The following is a 15,648-nucleotide window of genomic DNA, read 5'->3' on the forward strand; positions in this document are numbered from 1 at the left end:
AAACTAGTAAGAGGGCCATAAGATGATGTTACTACAGTCCTGCTCTGTAACCGTACTGAGGGACAATGAGAGAGCACCTTCCCAAGCTTTCTCATTCTTTTCCAAGGACCTCACCTCTCCTGCTGGCTCCCTTCTAGACTTCTTTTCCTGGAGGGCCAAGTGCTGTGAGCAGCTACGAGGGAGGACTGCTTACCAGTGGAGAAACAGCAGGCATTTGTGGCTATAAAATGCAATTATATCCTAGCACATCCACAAACTAAAGGGATGAGCTCCCCTCATGTGATGGAAACACTCTCTCTGGGACAATTGAGGTCCTACTCTCTGTTTCCCACACTCATGACATAAAAACCTGGGTTTTATGTTATCCCTAGAACCTTTTAGCCTAGGCACTAAAGATTATAGTAGTTTGTTTCCTTATAGCAGGTACAAGGCATTACTCAACGCATGTGATGAGACTGCATCAAAGAGAGAAGCTGTAAAATATTTCTGGTGCTGTATTAACACTGAGAAAAACAAGAAAGTAAAAAGCATACTGAAAGACAGGCTTTTTAAAACAAATTTATGAAATACAATACCTTAAATTTATTTTCAAGAGAAGAAAAGGCTGAATTTTCACAGGCTTACATCTTTTTTTGTTTCCAGTTTGTACTGTCTTTCATCTCACATTTGACTAAGCCATTCATTTCAAAGAAGATGAATTGTTAGGTCACATTTAGTGTCAGTGAAATGTTTCTGAACAACAGCCCCAGAAAGTGACATAATCCTTCGCACATGCAACCTCCTACAGACCCCAAGAATGCTGAAGACAATTACTAAAAATTAAGAAAGACAAGCAATTTTTTCTAATTTTTTTAGAATCAAAGGGGTTGAAAATCATATGCCCTTGGGTTTTGTTTTTATTTCTGCTGTAATGATGAGCTATGCAACACATTCTGGTTTGGTTTTTTCTCCAACAATCCATTACTTCATCTTAAAGCAGGAAAAATAAAGTTACTTTTATGGAATGAGCCTCGAGTGACACAAAACTAAATCAAATCATTGCCTGGGCTTTTTATTCTTTTATGGATTAGTTATTGTTGTAGTATTTGGTACAGTTCTTGTCTCATTAAGGTTCAGGGAACTTTGCCATTTATAGCAAGAAAATAAAGAAATGTTCTTGCTCTCTCTGTATCACCATTTTTCTAATTAATATCATGAATATGATTAAGTGCGTCTAATATTTCTGCCAAGGGAGCAGAATATGTATCCCCATGAGAGTACGTGTGTAGTAATTTTCAGACCTCAGACTATTCTGCTGGTAACAAGTTTTCTGTTTTCATAAGGATTTTATTTATTTTACATTTGACACTCTGAGTATGCATTATTTGTTGAAGTGGCTTCTTTCACGATTCATCTTCCCTCTTTAGCACAATTTAGTACAATTCTCCAATTTATTTGGCTCCAGAGTCAAATTTATGTCATGTGTTTTGCCAGACAGTGAAAGCACAGTCTCGAACAGGCATTTAAATCAATCAGTTCATAAGCTCTCAGTCCTGGGGAGTCACTCAATTGAAAAGAATTTATTACCAAAATACAAAACTATGTATCTGTAGAAATAAATCTGCAGCTGCAGTACGTATATCAGCCAAGGAAAGCAGATCAGGTAAGGTAGTGCCTTGTGAACAAATGCTTTGAATTAATGCTTGTGCTATGTGAAATAGATTTTATAGCTCTTCTGAAAAAAGAGTCCAACACATTCTTCTTAGTACTTACCGTTATATTTTTGCTTGTTGCCTTCTAACTTACTGTGACTGGAGTCCTCAGATATATGATGCATCTGTAAAAACTCATCACTTTGTCCTACTCAGGTTGTTTTTCAACCCTAACACTTTAAAAGCCATTAGAGATGGACTACAAGACTTCTGGCACTCAGGAATGTGAATGTTTCACAGTTCCCATCTATGACCTTGGTGTTTAATGAACCTCTCCAACTGTAGTCTTCTAAAAATCTACCCTGTCATTGCCAGCCCATTTTCATTTCCCCTCCTTAGATCCTGGCACCAGCAGTGGAAGGACTGTCCTTCTCCTGTCCCAGGCAAAGGGCCCCACCATCACCCTTGCTTGGGCCTGGGGGGAAAGAGGGAGGAGCCCTCCATGACAGGTACCCAAGGACTGAAATCATAACAAGGAGCTTGGAGAACAGTTCCACAGAGGGTGCCTGACTCTGGCAGTTGGGGGGCTCAAGAATACAGATCCACCTAGCAAGTATTTTTCCCTTTAAATATTCATATGGCTTAAGCTCTAGCCCTCATTTAAAGGAGAATCCCAGCAATACCTAGGCACTTAGCTGACCATATGTTCTGGATGAGCTGAGCAAGAATGAGTGCTCAGCCCACCCACAGACATCCTGAGCCCTCGGCACAACATTCTTATTCTCAATCTAAGCAACTGGAGAGGTAACACCTAGAAATAACGAGAAGAAATAGAGCTCAGGTGGTTAAGGGCTGCTGACAAGCCATTCCTAACTTTGCAAGGAAGACAAGGACAATGACTATAGAACTGGACACTGCTTGCTTGCATAAGGCTACACACACGTATAGGTATTGGCAGCAATACTGCTTTTCACTTTTCTCTCTTGTAGCAGTAAAAGATTCCACAGTGAAGGTAAACTTAAACTGAAGAAGGTATAGCAAAGGACTGGTAGGACCATTAGGAAAAGATGCTTGAAGAACTTGGCAGACATAACAGCAAAAGGAAGACTGGGCAGAGGTAAAAGAGAACAAACATGAGCAATTATGCATCTAACGGACCTACAAGGCTATACTGGCCCAAGAACAAAAGGATATAAAACAAGCCTGACTAACTCAGGGGAAGGCTTCATATTGTCTCAGTGGCATAGTTCTGAAAGGGCTTTTAAAGGGAAAGGTACATTCACAACACACTGGGACTGAGAAATCACCTGTGGCACATAGGCATGTGGAAGTACTCCCTACAGACTGCTCCATGTGGGATCTAGCACCTCAGCACAAGGGACAGCTCTCTGTGCCAAACCCTACTGACCAAAACGTAGTCCAGGACTGAAGCGATCTCAGTTGTTAAAGTCAGGAGCAGGAGCACAAAGGTGTCGAGGTGAAAGCTTTACAAAAAGTGTCTATACCAGAGTTCAATTTATAGTTTATAACCCTTTTATAATTTTGAACTTAATTAGGCTGAATAATTAGCATTCAGCCTGATGATGTGTGAGCCAGCCAAGTGATTTAATTTTGAAACACATTTATTTTTCTTATACTGTTAAGGAAACAAAACAAGGAATAAATTCAGTACAGTATTCCACTAGAAATGCATTTGTAAAGGTTCATTGTTATTGATACAGTTCAGTCTTGGCATAAAACAGGTGTAACACCAGGGCTGGGTTTGGACAACTCTGTTAACTTTTCAATACTAATTTGTTTAACCTATAGCACTGAATATGACTGAATTATGTTTTAAACCTATAGGTTCAGGTCAAGCTTGACAAGACCATCAAGACAGGGAAACAGATATTTAATCATCATATGTCATGAAGAAGCAATGCCACTTGCAGAAGAAAATTTTTTATCTTCGAGGTAATCAACCTCTCAAATCTAACAAAATTCATGGTAGATGCAGAGCAACAGTAGCACTTCTAATTTAACTACAGAATTACAAGATTTTCTGCTTTAATCTACTGATCTTTCATCCACATACTTATGGATAAGAAACAATGGAGTCTTTCCAGGTTTACATCAGAGCAATGACAGAAGAATATGGGCACCAAAGTTCAGTGTGTCAGAAACAGCAAACACAGAGGGGCAAAGATGTATTTGTGGCATTCCACAGAAGGCTTTCTGAATTAAAAGTATCTGGAGGAGAAAAAGCTTGGATTGAAAAGGAGAGGAGAATAATAACTTGTGAAGAATAAAAGCTGCAGTTTTGGAAGGAAAGAATTAAATAAAAACCAATACAAATGACAGGTAAGCGCAGGGTGCAATGCAAAGGAAGATAAAAGGGTACATAAGAAAATAAATCACAGAGGAGGACAAAGATCTATAAGAAGATAAAGCAGCTATTTAGGAGAGGTTTAGCTAGTCTAAGCTCAGCACAAAAAAAAACTTTAACAGGAATTGCAGGAGAAGAAGAGGAAATGGGAAATAGTCCATAAGCAGAGAGAGATGACAGGCATTTCTGACATTCATGTTTTTCTGTGAGTGAAGAACCACATGTCAAGGGATGTCCCTTCTCTAACCTGTTCCAGGAACCCAAAGGCCTGTACCATACCTTGCAAGCAAGGGAGGTTTTCCAGAGTGCTGGTCACATACCCCACCCCACCCACATGCTAGTTATTAAAACAAAGAGGGAGAAACCCTGACATACTCTGGCTTAAGGAACGGGATGTGATGCTGCAGGAGCTCACTTGGTGTCTGGCCCTCTCCCATAATCATCCTCATCCACAGGAACTGGCAAGTAATGCAGAAGGTCAGTCCGTGATGTGGACCCACCTGAACACGTCTGGGTTTGTTCAGCCTGGAGGCATCACACAACCTCTTTTGCACTTGTGTGAAAGACAGTAAATTACAGTATCCTGAGGCCAGAGCAGTACCCAGGTCAAAGAGGAGATAAGACAGTACAGACTGTTCCTTCGTGATTTATAGGTGAAGCGTTCCGTGCCGGTACAGCGAGGAGGCGGCTTTGCACCACACATTGTGATGCACTGGCACGAGCCAGGGTGGAGATTGGCAAGGAGAAAGAAGAAAGCTATTATTTTTGAGATTGTACTGTTCTAGGACTACAGATACTCTGCAAATTGAATTCATATTGATAGTATGTAGTAAGCAAACTATTTTTTCAGAAAGAGAAAACTTCCAGTCTGTTCTCAGCTATGCAGAGAACAGTGCCATATTTCAGAACAAACACCATTAATTTTCCTTCTCCACTCTTAGATTAAAATAGGTTTTAATTCCATGACCAGAAAAAATACCATTAATAACTGGCTTATTCCCTGACACTGTACCTAATAAAAAGATACTGGCTAATATTTTGCTTTCATTCTCTTTGTACCACAGAACTAAAACATCTTCTGACACTGATCAAATAAAGCCATGCAATTTTACAGTCGTTACATGCCATCAGGGAAAAAAAAAAAACAAACAAAAAACCCACAAAAAACTCAAACAAACAAAGAAACAAAAAACCAAACAAAAACAACATTCAAACCTAAAGCTTTACTCAACCCTTGCTTTATCCCCAAGGATTGCATTTTCAAGGACTGACTTACGAAACCACATTCCTAGGTCTCTGGAGACTTTCTGCTTTCCAGAGTAGGGAATTAATACAAAGGAAATGTGTAAAAAAAAAACAAAAACAAAAAAGAAATTAAGGTTTACCTTATATAATGAGGTGGAGGAAATGTGTAAAAAAAAAAAAACAAAAAAGAAATTAAGGTTTACCTTATATAATGAGGTGATCAGTGTGAGTGCAAACACTGTCAGTGGCTGGTTCCTGGTACTGGGGGTTGCAGGGATTGAAACAGCTTGAAATTACTGATTCTCTAAGGGAAAAAAAAAAAAGAAAGAAAGAAGAGAAAGGAAAATGTAATGACTCTGTATTATTTTATCACAGGTAAATTTTGCTGTAATTACACTATCTGCTTAGCATTAGTACCTTTGCTACCACAAACAGTAGTCACAATGCAGTTAAATTCTGCAGGGCAAGATCTGTGACTTCAGCCACATACAAGCCAGGCTAAATAATGTCCACTAAAGCCATGGAGAGCATTAACTTAATCCAGAAAGAGATAACATTACAAAATGCTAGAAACTTAAATGCAGTTTATATTTGTTGTTATAGAGATATTTGTTTTATATAAGATCTGATTATTATCAGAGTCAAGGTTTCAGGATCTTCAATGAAGCTGTGACATTATCCAACAGAGACAAGCCTGGATGTGCCAGTTGAACCTTCAACAGTGAAGAGCTGGAGTGGTAACAGAGCTCAGAAGAAGATAAATCTGCTCTGCACAGGCATTGGCATGGCTCTGGAGAATGAAATCGCTTTGAGAAAATGCCTTTTACCTGATAAATCATTGCCCTGCAAGTGAAAACTCCTACCTTATAGATTTGGAAGCACGTGGCAAAAATCCCCAACCTTCCAAAATTTAAAAAATATCATTCTTAAGAATAATTACGCCAGGTTACACTGAGAAATTCAGGAAGATTACCTGCCCTTTTGGAGATTATATAGGAGAAAAGATGGAGTAGATGGGGATTTTTTTGAATGGTAAACCAGATTTTTAGGAGATTTTAAAAGATCAGAAGCACAGCTTCAGCTAATCAAGGACAGCTGTTCCATTGAGAATCACCATCCTTGCTAGATCAGAAAGCAAAAATGGAAGAGCTGGACCAAAAACATTTGGTCCAGCTGAAATAAACTTTTCATTACAATCAATTATAATTCATTTATCTTCGTTATAAAAGGCTAATATTTTGGCTTGTTTTTTTCACTTTGCATCACATTTTAACATAAGTAAATAATCATTTCAAGTTGAAAAATTTTAAAAACATACTACAGGCATCTTAAATTGCATTTAAAATATGTTGTTATATCCTGTGATAATTTGTGAAAGAAAACTCTGGGAAATATGAAACAAACAATTCTTTATCAAAACAAGTTTCATTATTTATAAAGTACAATTGGTATATACAAATTTGGTATAAAATTAATATATTAATTTATGTTACAAATTATAAATTATGCCATATATTATGAATTTATGTTATAAATACCATTTAAGAAAAATCTGAAAACTTCCAAAATTATAGATACCTTTAAATGATAAATGTTTAGGGATATTTTGCAACTGAGATAAAATTTGGAATACAATTTTTTAATCTAATTCTTTAGAAATAATTTCTAAAATCTGAGTGAAATAAAATTAAATCAGTCTGGAAATTATGAAACAAATACAGTCTTAGTTTAACTGCAACCAAAATTCTCCCTCTTAAACTTGCCTACATAGAATTTCCATTAAAGAGACTAGACTATATTTCTTTCATATTTCACATGTATGAAAATGGTGCTGAACCAATGATGTAAGATAAACTATCTTAGACTACAGACTTAAAGTTAATAAATGCACATTGTATTTTCAATCTTTATCTATGTACATTCTATTTTAAGTACATCCTATTATACCAGGCTAATGACTCAGCAAAAAGAAAACAATTCCCATTTCATTGCTGTATTGAAGAAGCAACCTAATTTGATGCAAAATCATAATTTAAACTTTCATTCTAAAGAAAAGTATTTTTTTTAGTGATATCTAAAAAATATCTGGTGTCTTAACTGGAGTTTCAGGATGATAGTTAGACATGGAGGTGATACAGCAAAGCAAAGCTGTGAAATTCCTTGCATAGCTGTAATCTTTGTGTCCCTGAATTATCATACCATGAAAATAACATGACCTTTTTATAAAGCCATGGGAGGGCATTCTAAATGCTGTGTAAACTCACACCAGGCAGGTCAGGTCTCCTGCACTGATGATAAATATATACCCCTATGATTTCCCAGAAGGACACAACTTCTCCCCTGAGTTTCATGAAGGTTTCTGCATTTAGAGCCTCCTCTTCTCACCCCAGATATGAGAATATGCAGTTATAGAGTGATTTCATCAGCAGCTGGTTTTTAGCAATATCAGGACAGCAGGCCATGGTCCTCTCTGGTGAAACTCCATTGCCTAGCATTTGGCTTTTTTTTCAAACAGAATTGGCCCAGGAACCAGACTTTCCAGGCAATGCTGCTGCAACTTCATGAAGAGACCAGGAAAAAAGAAGATGATAAGCAAAAATAAATAATACATATACATACATATATATATATATATATATATATATATATATATAATTGACATGATCACCTAAATAAATCCAAGCCAGTAAAACAGAAAGATGACACTGCGGAGAAAAAGAAAAAACAATGTCAGAAAAAGCCAAAAGGCATCCTGGTGATTTGTTTTTATTTCCTATCTGTACATAAACAATGTAAAATACTTTAAGGTACTCAAAGAACTAGCTTTTTTAAGAAAATTTATTTTCTGGTCCCCATAAAAACTACTAAATCTATTTGAAAGCAATCCAAAATAAAAGAGCCAAGGAATGGAAAAGTCCTGGCTTTTCTCCTCTCAGTCAATAACCAACACAGTACAATAAGGAATTTATTTCTGGTCTCTGCCTGTATTTCCGCAGTGCAATGGAGAACTGCTAACATGCAGTACCTCACATCAGCTTAGACACCAGTGAGACAGAGACACAATGCTTGCCAGAATTACAGATAACACCTGGTATCTGGGGATGTGGCTAAAAACACAACCAGCTCTGAAACTCACAAAAAAAATGGGAACAAGAACATTCCTGGCAATGCTTTGTTAAGCCTGGAGCAGTTTGTGGTGCAGTAGCTGAGCACTGTGAGCCTTCCAGCCACACAGAGATGCAAAACCTTGGCTGAGTGCTTTATTTGCTCTCAAATTAACTGCAGCAAGTAAGAGAATAAGCAGCATTTTCTTCAGAACAGTGGGGAATAAAACACAAATTGAGTGCTCTTTTCTAAAGATTTTTTTTTAGGGGAAGGATGTATTCACCTGAGGTTTTCTACTGTTAGATTGTATAACACTTTCCATTGCTAAAATTTTCTCCTGCTGAAAAGAATTTTTATTTTATCATGTAAAGAGATATTTCTGGATCCTTGAACTCCCTCAGTTGTAAGTTGGATGCATGTTCCCCTTTTATCTCTAGTAGTCATCTCTCAAAAAACAAAATCTCCCAGCTCACTGTTTTCCTCAAAACCAAATTCTGCCAAGCCTCACTCATCATTTTGCTACTCTTCTCTGAATTACTGGCTTGAATTTAGTTATCAGAATTCCTAAATCAAAAACCTGTATTTGATACATGGCCAGCAACAAACTAGTGCTGTCCGAGGACTTTTTCCCTCAATAGTAAACAGACCTCTAGTGAGTCCAGAAAGGTATGTGTGTTTTCTAAACAGAATAGATGCTTTGAGAGAAAGGTTGGGATTCAGACATAGGTTTAGAAATCCCAACCAATGCAAAATTTTGCATTGTGCCATGTAAAATTTTATTTTTCAAAGTACATATAATCTGCCTTCCCATCAGCGATAATTTGTGGAATCAGTTTTTCAAGCAGGTATCCCTTCTCCTGGTAGTTCTGAAACCTCCAAGGAGTGACGGTTAATACCTCTTGGAAGAGAAAGAGTTTCTCCTAATTTTGTTAGACCTTTCCCATTATCTTTCCCTTCTATCATCTACCAAACAAGTAGATCTGACAGAAAATGATGAAGTAAGCATTCAGATGTCTATCCAAGAACTTTGTGCTGATGATGGCATGGCAGTGGCTGACTTTACTAAGCATCTCCAAACGAGTGAGCAGGATGCAGAAAACACAGCAACTGAGAAGGAATGGCATTGCACAGTCCAGTCCATGACATACCATGATGGCATCTGGAATGTATGATTCAGGAAAAAAATATCTGCATTGTCTCACATGAAAACAGAAGAAATTAATCCTAAGGTTTGAGGGCTACTCTAGGGAGGACACAGTCTTTAAAAGCATTAACACTCTTCCAGACTTCCCTAGCCACAGGGGTGGACCTCAAATCTCACATTGCCCAGGTTGTCCATTTCCAAAATGCAATCCCAAATACAGAATGAATAGAAGAACTGATAGAATCAGTTTTCAGTATTAAAAAAAAAAAAAAAAAAAAAAAAAAAGTTATTCTGGTATTTTGAACTATTTTCTGTAGGAAAATCTCTGATTTTTTACAGATTTGTCAATTAAGTAGCTATTACAAAGTATTTGGAAGATCTGATTTTCACCTACTCATGTGAATTCACTCACAACAGAAGAGGCTCTGGAAGACCAACTCTTAGAGTAACTCAGAGCCCACCATCTCTCCTTCTCTTTCTCTCTCTTGATCATAGCTCCTCCACAGGCAGCCAACTCCCTGGTTGAGGGCAGCATCTCCGTGGAATTCCCAGCAGTGCCTTAACACGCTGGGAGTGCAAAGATCCCCAGGATTTTGTGAGCTCCATTGGGTATGCATTAACTGTGATGGAAGCCATTATTTAAGAGTCGTTCTACAGCTGTACCAGATTATTAGAGTGGCCATTGAGGGTTTTCAGTAGTCACATACATATGCCCTTGGAGTCATGCTTCTGTCCCACCACTGTTCATTATAATAACTGAAAAATGTCCCAAAAGTTAATGCCATAATGACGTAATAAAGCTTGAAAACTGACTATGCCACTCTCTGACTAAACACCCTGCAAAAAGTTGCAATGAGAAATTTTAAGTGGAAGGTAAAATAGATTAAAATCTAAAATGTTAATCTATTATTTAATAGATTAAAATCAGATTTTTAATCTGTCACAAGAAACAGATTTAAAAAATCATCTAGACTCACTGAAATATTTGTTCTAACATTTTTTCTGAACATTGACAATTGAAAACGAAATTAAATCTATCACTAAACCCCTTAAATGTTTCATGCCACTTATGTCAAGCTCTTCAATAAAAATCTCTGTTGCCTTTCTGAACGCCACTGCATGCATAATTTTTGCTATAATCTTGCTTTTATAAAGCCCAACATAAAATATTCCAGCTAAAAATTTCCAACAAGTTTCCTTCTGGAGAGGCTAAGTGAACATACTAAATTAAATTTCAAGAATAAGTCAGGGGTTCCATAGGGTGAAACCTGTACAGGAAATACAGGCATGGGAAAATCACCAAATACATGAGCTGGTGTCTGCCACAGAGCAGTGAATGCTCCCATCTGGGAAAAGATCAGTTTAGGCACCCTGCTTCTGTTCATGATTCTATGCAGGGTAATTAAGCCCCAAAACCACAACAGCCTTAATCAGATAATTACAGCAAATGTAGGTGTGGCCTCTCTGAAGACAGATCCTATTGGCAATACTTCTCTAACAGAGAAAGGCTAAAGAGATTTGGGCATAATGACCTACGCTAAAATGAACAGACCTCACAGATCCATACAACTGACAAGTAAAATATGTATCTTGGTGTGCCTGTGTGACGGGATGTCCCATGAACAGATGGATGCAGTGCTACAGGAAGCTGCAATGGCACCTTTGGGACTGGACTCTCCCCACAAGTCTCAACAGTGGATGTTTCTCCCCCTTTCTTTCCCTGCAGCCCTGCCAAGGGCATGACATCAGTAAGGCCTCTCTGAACCCCAGAGAAACAACCCTGGAGCAGCTGCCTTCCCACCCACCACTTGGACCAGCAGCAGAGTGGCCAGCTCAGCTTCCACTGCTCCTGCACAGCAAAGTAGGATGGCCAGGCAGGAAAATTCTTCTTCTCCTGCTCAAGGAGAAATCTGGCATGCCAAAACTCCAGAATATCTCAGGGGCACAACCACTTGGCTGGTTTATTTGCATAATTTCCTCACCCATTTTCTGCGCCCTAAAGCTTCACTTCATTGTCTGTGGGGGGAGAGAATATGACACCAAGTACAGGGAGCAAGCCAAAGTAAGAGCTGCAGCTTGGCAAGTACATGACAGGAAAGATAATCTTGTCCTAGTATTGCTCACCTTGGCGGACCGCAGTATCTTCTTTTCCCCTGCTACTGACCAGCCGTATCCTCCAACATCCCTTTGTGCTTTTATGTTCTTATTAGGATTCAGATGGATGACTTCAATGATCCCAGTATATTTAGTCATCACCTTTAGCTGTAAGCAGTTCTGATGGTAACCTTTTTTTTAAAAAAAAAGAAAAAAATAAAGTTTTTTCCAATGTTCTCTAGTCTTCCCATCAGCCACCTGCAGTTTCTTAAAAATTCAGTTTTTGTCTCTCTAACTCACTTCAAGTATTTTTGATAAATCTCAGATGAAACAGCAGTACAACAAGGCTAAGAGGGAAAACAGACTTCTAAATTTGATCCATTTTTCTCATGTTTAAGAATGGAGTGGGGACCCAAAAGAAATTTGACAGTCTCACTCTTGCCAGCACTCGGTGGGCAAAAAACAATACATTTCTAAGCACTCCTTTGGGTGAAGAGTCTGTCACATTTAGAACGGGTACCTTAAGCACCGGCAGTTACGCTTGCATTTCCAGTCATGAATAAAAATAAAGTGTTCTTAGGGGAGGAGAAGAACTGGAGGCTGAAGCCAAATTTATCAGCACAGAGAAGTGCCTAGTAAGAGCAGATATGGAGCCATACTTCCCTTCTCAGAGGATCCCAGCTCCCTTAGCAAGCTGCACATCTACAAGGGGCAGAGAACCAGCCAGAGGCTCTGGCTGTGTGCTCAGCCAAGCAGCATGTGGGAGAAAATGCAGCAAAGGTGATAGGTGAGGGCCATGGAATTTCCAAAGGACAGAACTGAAATGTTAGCTGTACTTGGTAGGCACCCAGAGCAAGCAAGGGGAGAGGATGCAGATCCCAATGTGAAAGAGCACCGCTTGTCACACAGGGACATTTCTCTCTCCCTCCAATCCCTGTCCAGGAGCCACAACCACCCTGCCAGCCCAACCTCCCAAGTAGCTGTGGGGAGAACAGCAGGCTGCAGAGCCAGATGAAGGAGGAAGGCACAATATCCCATTGGCTTTGCTGTGAAGACAGGGGCTGTGAGTCTGTCAGGCTTGAGGATCTTACCACAGGATAAGACATTGCTGGCGTTCAGGAGCTTGATCTTGGTAATGATGTTCAAATATCATCTTTGCCATCCAGCGATGAAGAAGAAGTAAAGCAGTTCCAGAACAAAGCTTTGTTTACCCAGCAGAGGAGATATAGTTTGGGCTAAACAGCTGGTGGTAATCTTTAAATATTTGTCAGCTTCCCCCGTTGTCTCCTGCATTTTCAGTTGCAGCTGTCATAACCAGCAGTACCATCCATCTGCCTCAGAGAGCCTGGCCAAGAGCCCACTCATTTTGTTGACTTTTGCTCATAATTTTTCCCTCCCTGATTTTTCCCACCCGTTCCTCTGGCATAGGTTCGTGGTTATCTTTCCTCCTCACAATAAAAGCAGATTCAGCAGTATCCTCCCCTCAGGCAGGGACAGATTTGCTGCAGCCACCTGTCCTTTACAGCCTCTCATTTTAGCTCTGAAACCAAGTTATTATTTCATAGAACCTACTTGCCTTTCAGTGGCTGTCCCTATGGCTCCCCTCCAGCACACAACATCAATTTGCATGGATTTTGAATTTGCTTTCTTCCGATCCAAGCTGCTCATGCTAGTGAAGTCATCAGCCCAAAGGAAAGAACTGATGCCCCAAAATCACTGTGAGTTTCCATAATCCCTTCCCTAGGGAGCACTGTCCAGTCTCCAGGCAGGATAAAAATACAAGTCTGGTCTCACATGGCTGTAACAGGTTTGAAAATGAAGGTACTATCTTATTATTTCAGTGTGGAGGAAAGACCCTGACTGAGACAGTCAGGATTGTCATGTAATGCTATCATTATTCTCCTTTCAGAAGTAAGGCTCACTGTAGGCTGCAGAAATTAGTGGTCACTGTGGCTAACACATAATTATTTGATCCAGTGATTTGTGCAAGCGTGAGTTTAATGCTTCTGAAAACCACGTGTGACATTGCTCAGAACAAAATCCTTTCTGCATCAGAGACAGATATGACCTGGGCACTGAGTGTGATGTGTTCAGAGCTTTCACTCTGACTTTGGTCCTTCTGCTGAGGGGGACAAAACCAATCTGAGCCCTACACTACTGGAGTGTCACTACCCATTATCTCCAAGATGTAAACCTAGAGGCAGTGATTCTAAGACATTCACAAAGAGATTCTGTTATTTCACTCAGTCATTCAGGCTGCTTTTCAAAACACCAAGAACTGATCTTTAGATATGGCACTAAAAATTAAAAAAAAAAAAGGACCAGATCAACATTCAGGAGAAGGAAAAAATCTAATAATACATCATACAAACATCTCAAACTCAAGCCTCCAAAAATCAAGCACTAAGATGCAATAGTCCATTATCAGATTTAGGAGCCTGGGGCTCCAGTTTAAGTTACACAGATGCAATAGTCCATTATAAAAATCTCAGCAAATTTAGGAGCCTGGGGCTCCAGTTTAAGTTACACAGTAATGAAGTATCCTCTGGTTAGCCTGAAATGAACATTTCTGAGCACATTCCCAAATTATCATCTGTGTGTTATCATAAACGCTACAATGAAAAATTCAAAACTAATCCTGATAGAGCAATAACTAGAGTTGGCAGCAGGCATGTACAACAGTACTTTAATTTAAAAGTACCAAGATAATGTAAAAAAAGCCTCCAGACCACATATGAACATAATTTACAGGAAAATTAAATTGCTGATTCATCCTGGTTAATTTTTATTATGACAAGATGTGTGCACATTTGACACTTGAGCTAAAAGTAATTCAACTTTGAAGACAGATCTGGTTCATAGCTTCCAAAGCCAGAATCACCTACTCACAGCCATGTTTCAGGTGAGAAAAACAAGGAGCTTCTAAAACTGTGCAGAGCAAATACACACAGCCTTAGTGCTTGCATTTCTGTAAGGGGGCAGGCTGCTAACTTTCCCTCCCATAGAAAGGCAGGCAGAAGATACAGCATGTATCTCCTTCCAGGTATTTTCTTCCCTGGAAACCTTTGCCTCATCATGGTTATGGGTTTTTTACTGAGCATAAGATGGAATTACCTGGAAAAGGGCTGTAAAAAAAGAAGCACATTGATGAAGTAGATTTGTAAAGAAGGACCAATGAGATCTTTGGGAATAATCTTGTTAAATTATGTGAGACTCAGGGAAAAATAGGCATACAGGTTAAGAGGCTCCTCCAGGGGTTCAGGTAACTCTCAAGCCTAGAGTAACTCGGCTGAAGCTGACAGAAATGCACCACAGCATAATACAACTTACTTACATAAAAATACAGTATATATAGAAAAAATACAGATTTTTCAGGTGACACTTTTTTCAAGACACCATTTATACAATAGTTTAAAGACCAGATTTATTTTTAATCCTTACTAAAGGAAAGCAAGCAACTTGTCCTACATAGGTAGACCTTCTTTTCTGAGGTACTATCTGAATCAGGAGGCTACAAACCTCTGGGGATTTCTATATTTTATAGACGCTTTTCCAGCTAATAAAAGGACTTGTTCCTGAATGATAAATCATTGGTTTATATCTCTATCTTCATCCCTCTGCATTGCATCCTTAGTGGTGGTCAGTCAGTCTGTGAGCACAGCCTTCATCTTTGCAGCCTGTATTGCACCCCTGCACCAGAAAGACAGTTTTATGGAGCTTGAAACAGATGAGCAAATAGTCCTCTTCCTCCTTAAATTGCATGAAAATACATGAATCAGAACAGTTAGAAAGAAATAATATGAGAAAGCCAACTGCAGGGGTTTTTTCCCTTCTGTGATTTCCTAAACAGTCTCTTCTCAGCAAAAATCTGCAAGGTGTGGATGAGCTGCTCTTCTGTGCAGCTGCTGCTGTGGGGTCCTGCCAAAAACAGCTTTCCAGAAAATTCAGGATGGTCCTGCTCCTGCAGGTGCCACGTGCTGGAGCTGCCCTGTCTCACAGACTGATGTATGTAAAATGACATAGAGAGCTGCCATGTTCTCCCTGTAGCTCTGTCTGGTTGAACT

Source organism: Passer montanus, unplaced genomic scaffold, assembly GCF_014805655.1.
Source record: "Passer montanus isolate IOZ18808 unplaced genomic scaffold, ASM1480565v1 scaffold10, whole genome shotgun sequence".
Lineage (NCBI taxonomy): Eukaryota > Metazoa > Chordata > Aves > Passeriformes > Passeridae > Passer > Passer montanus.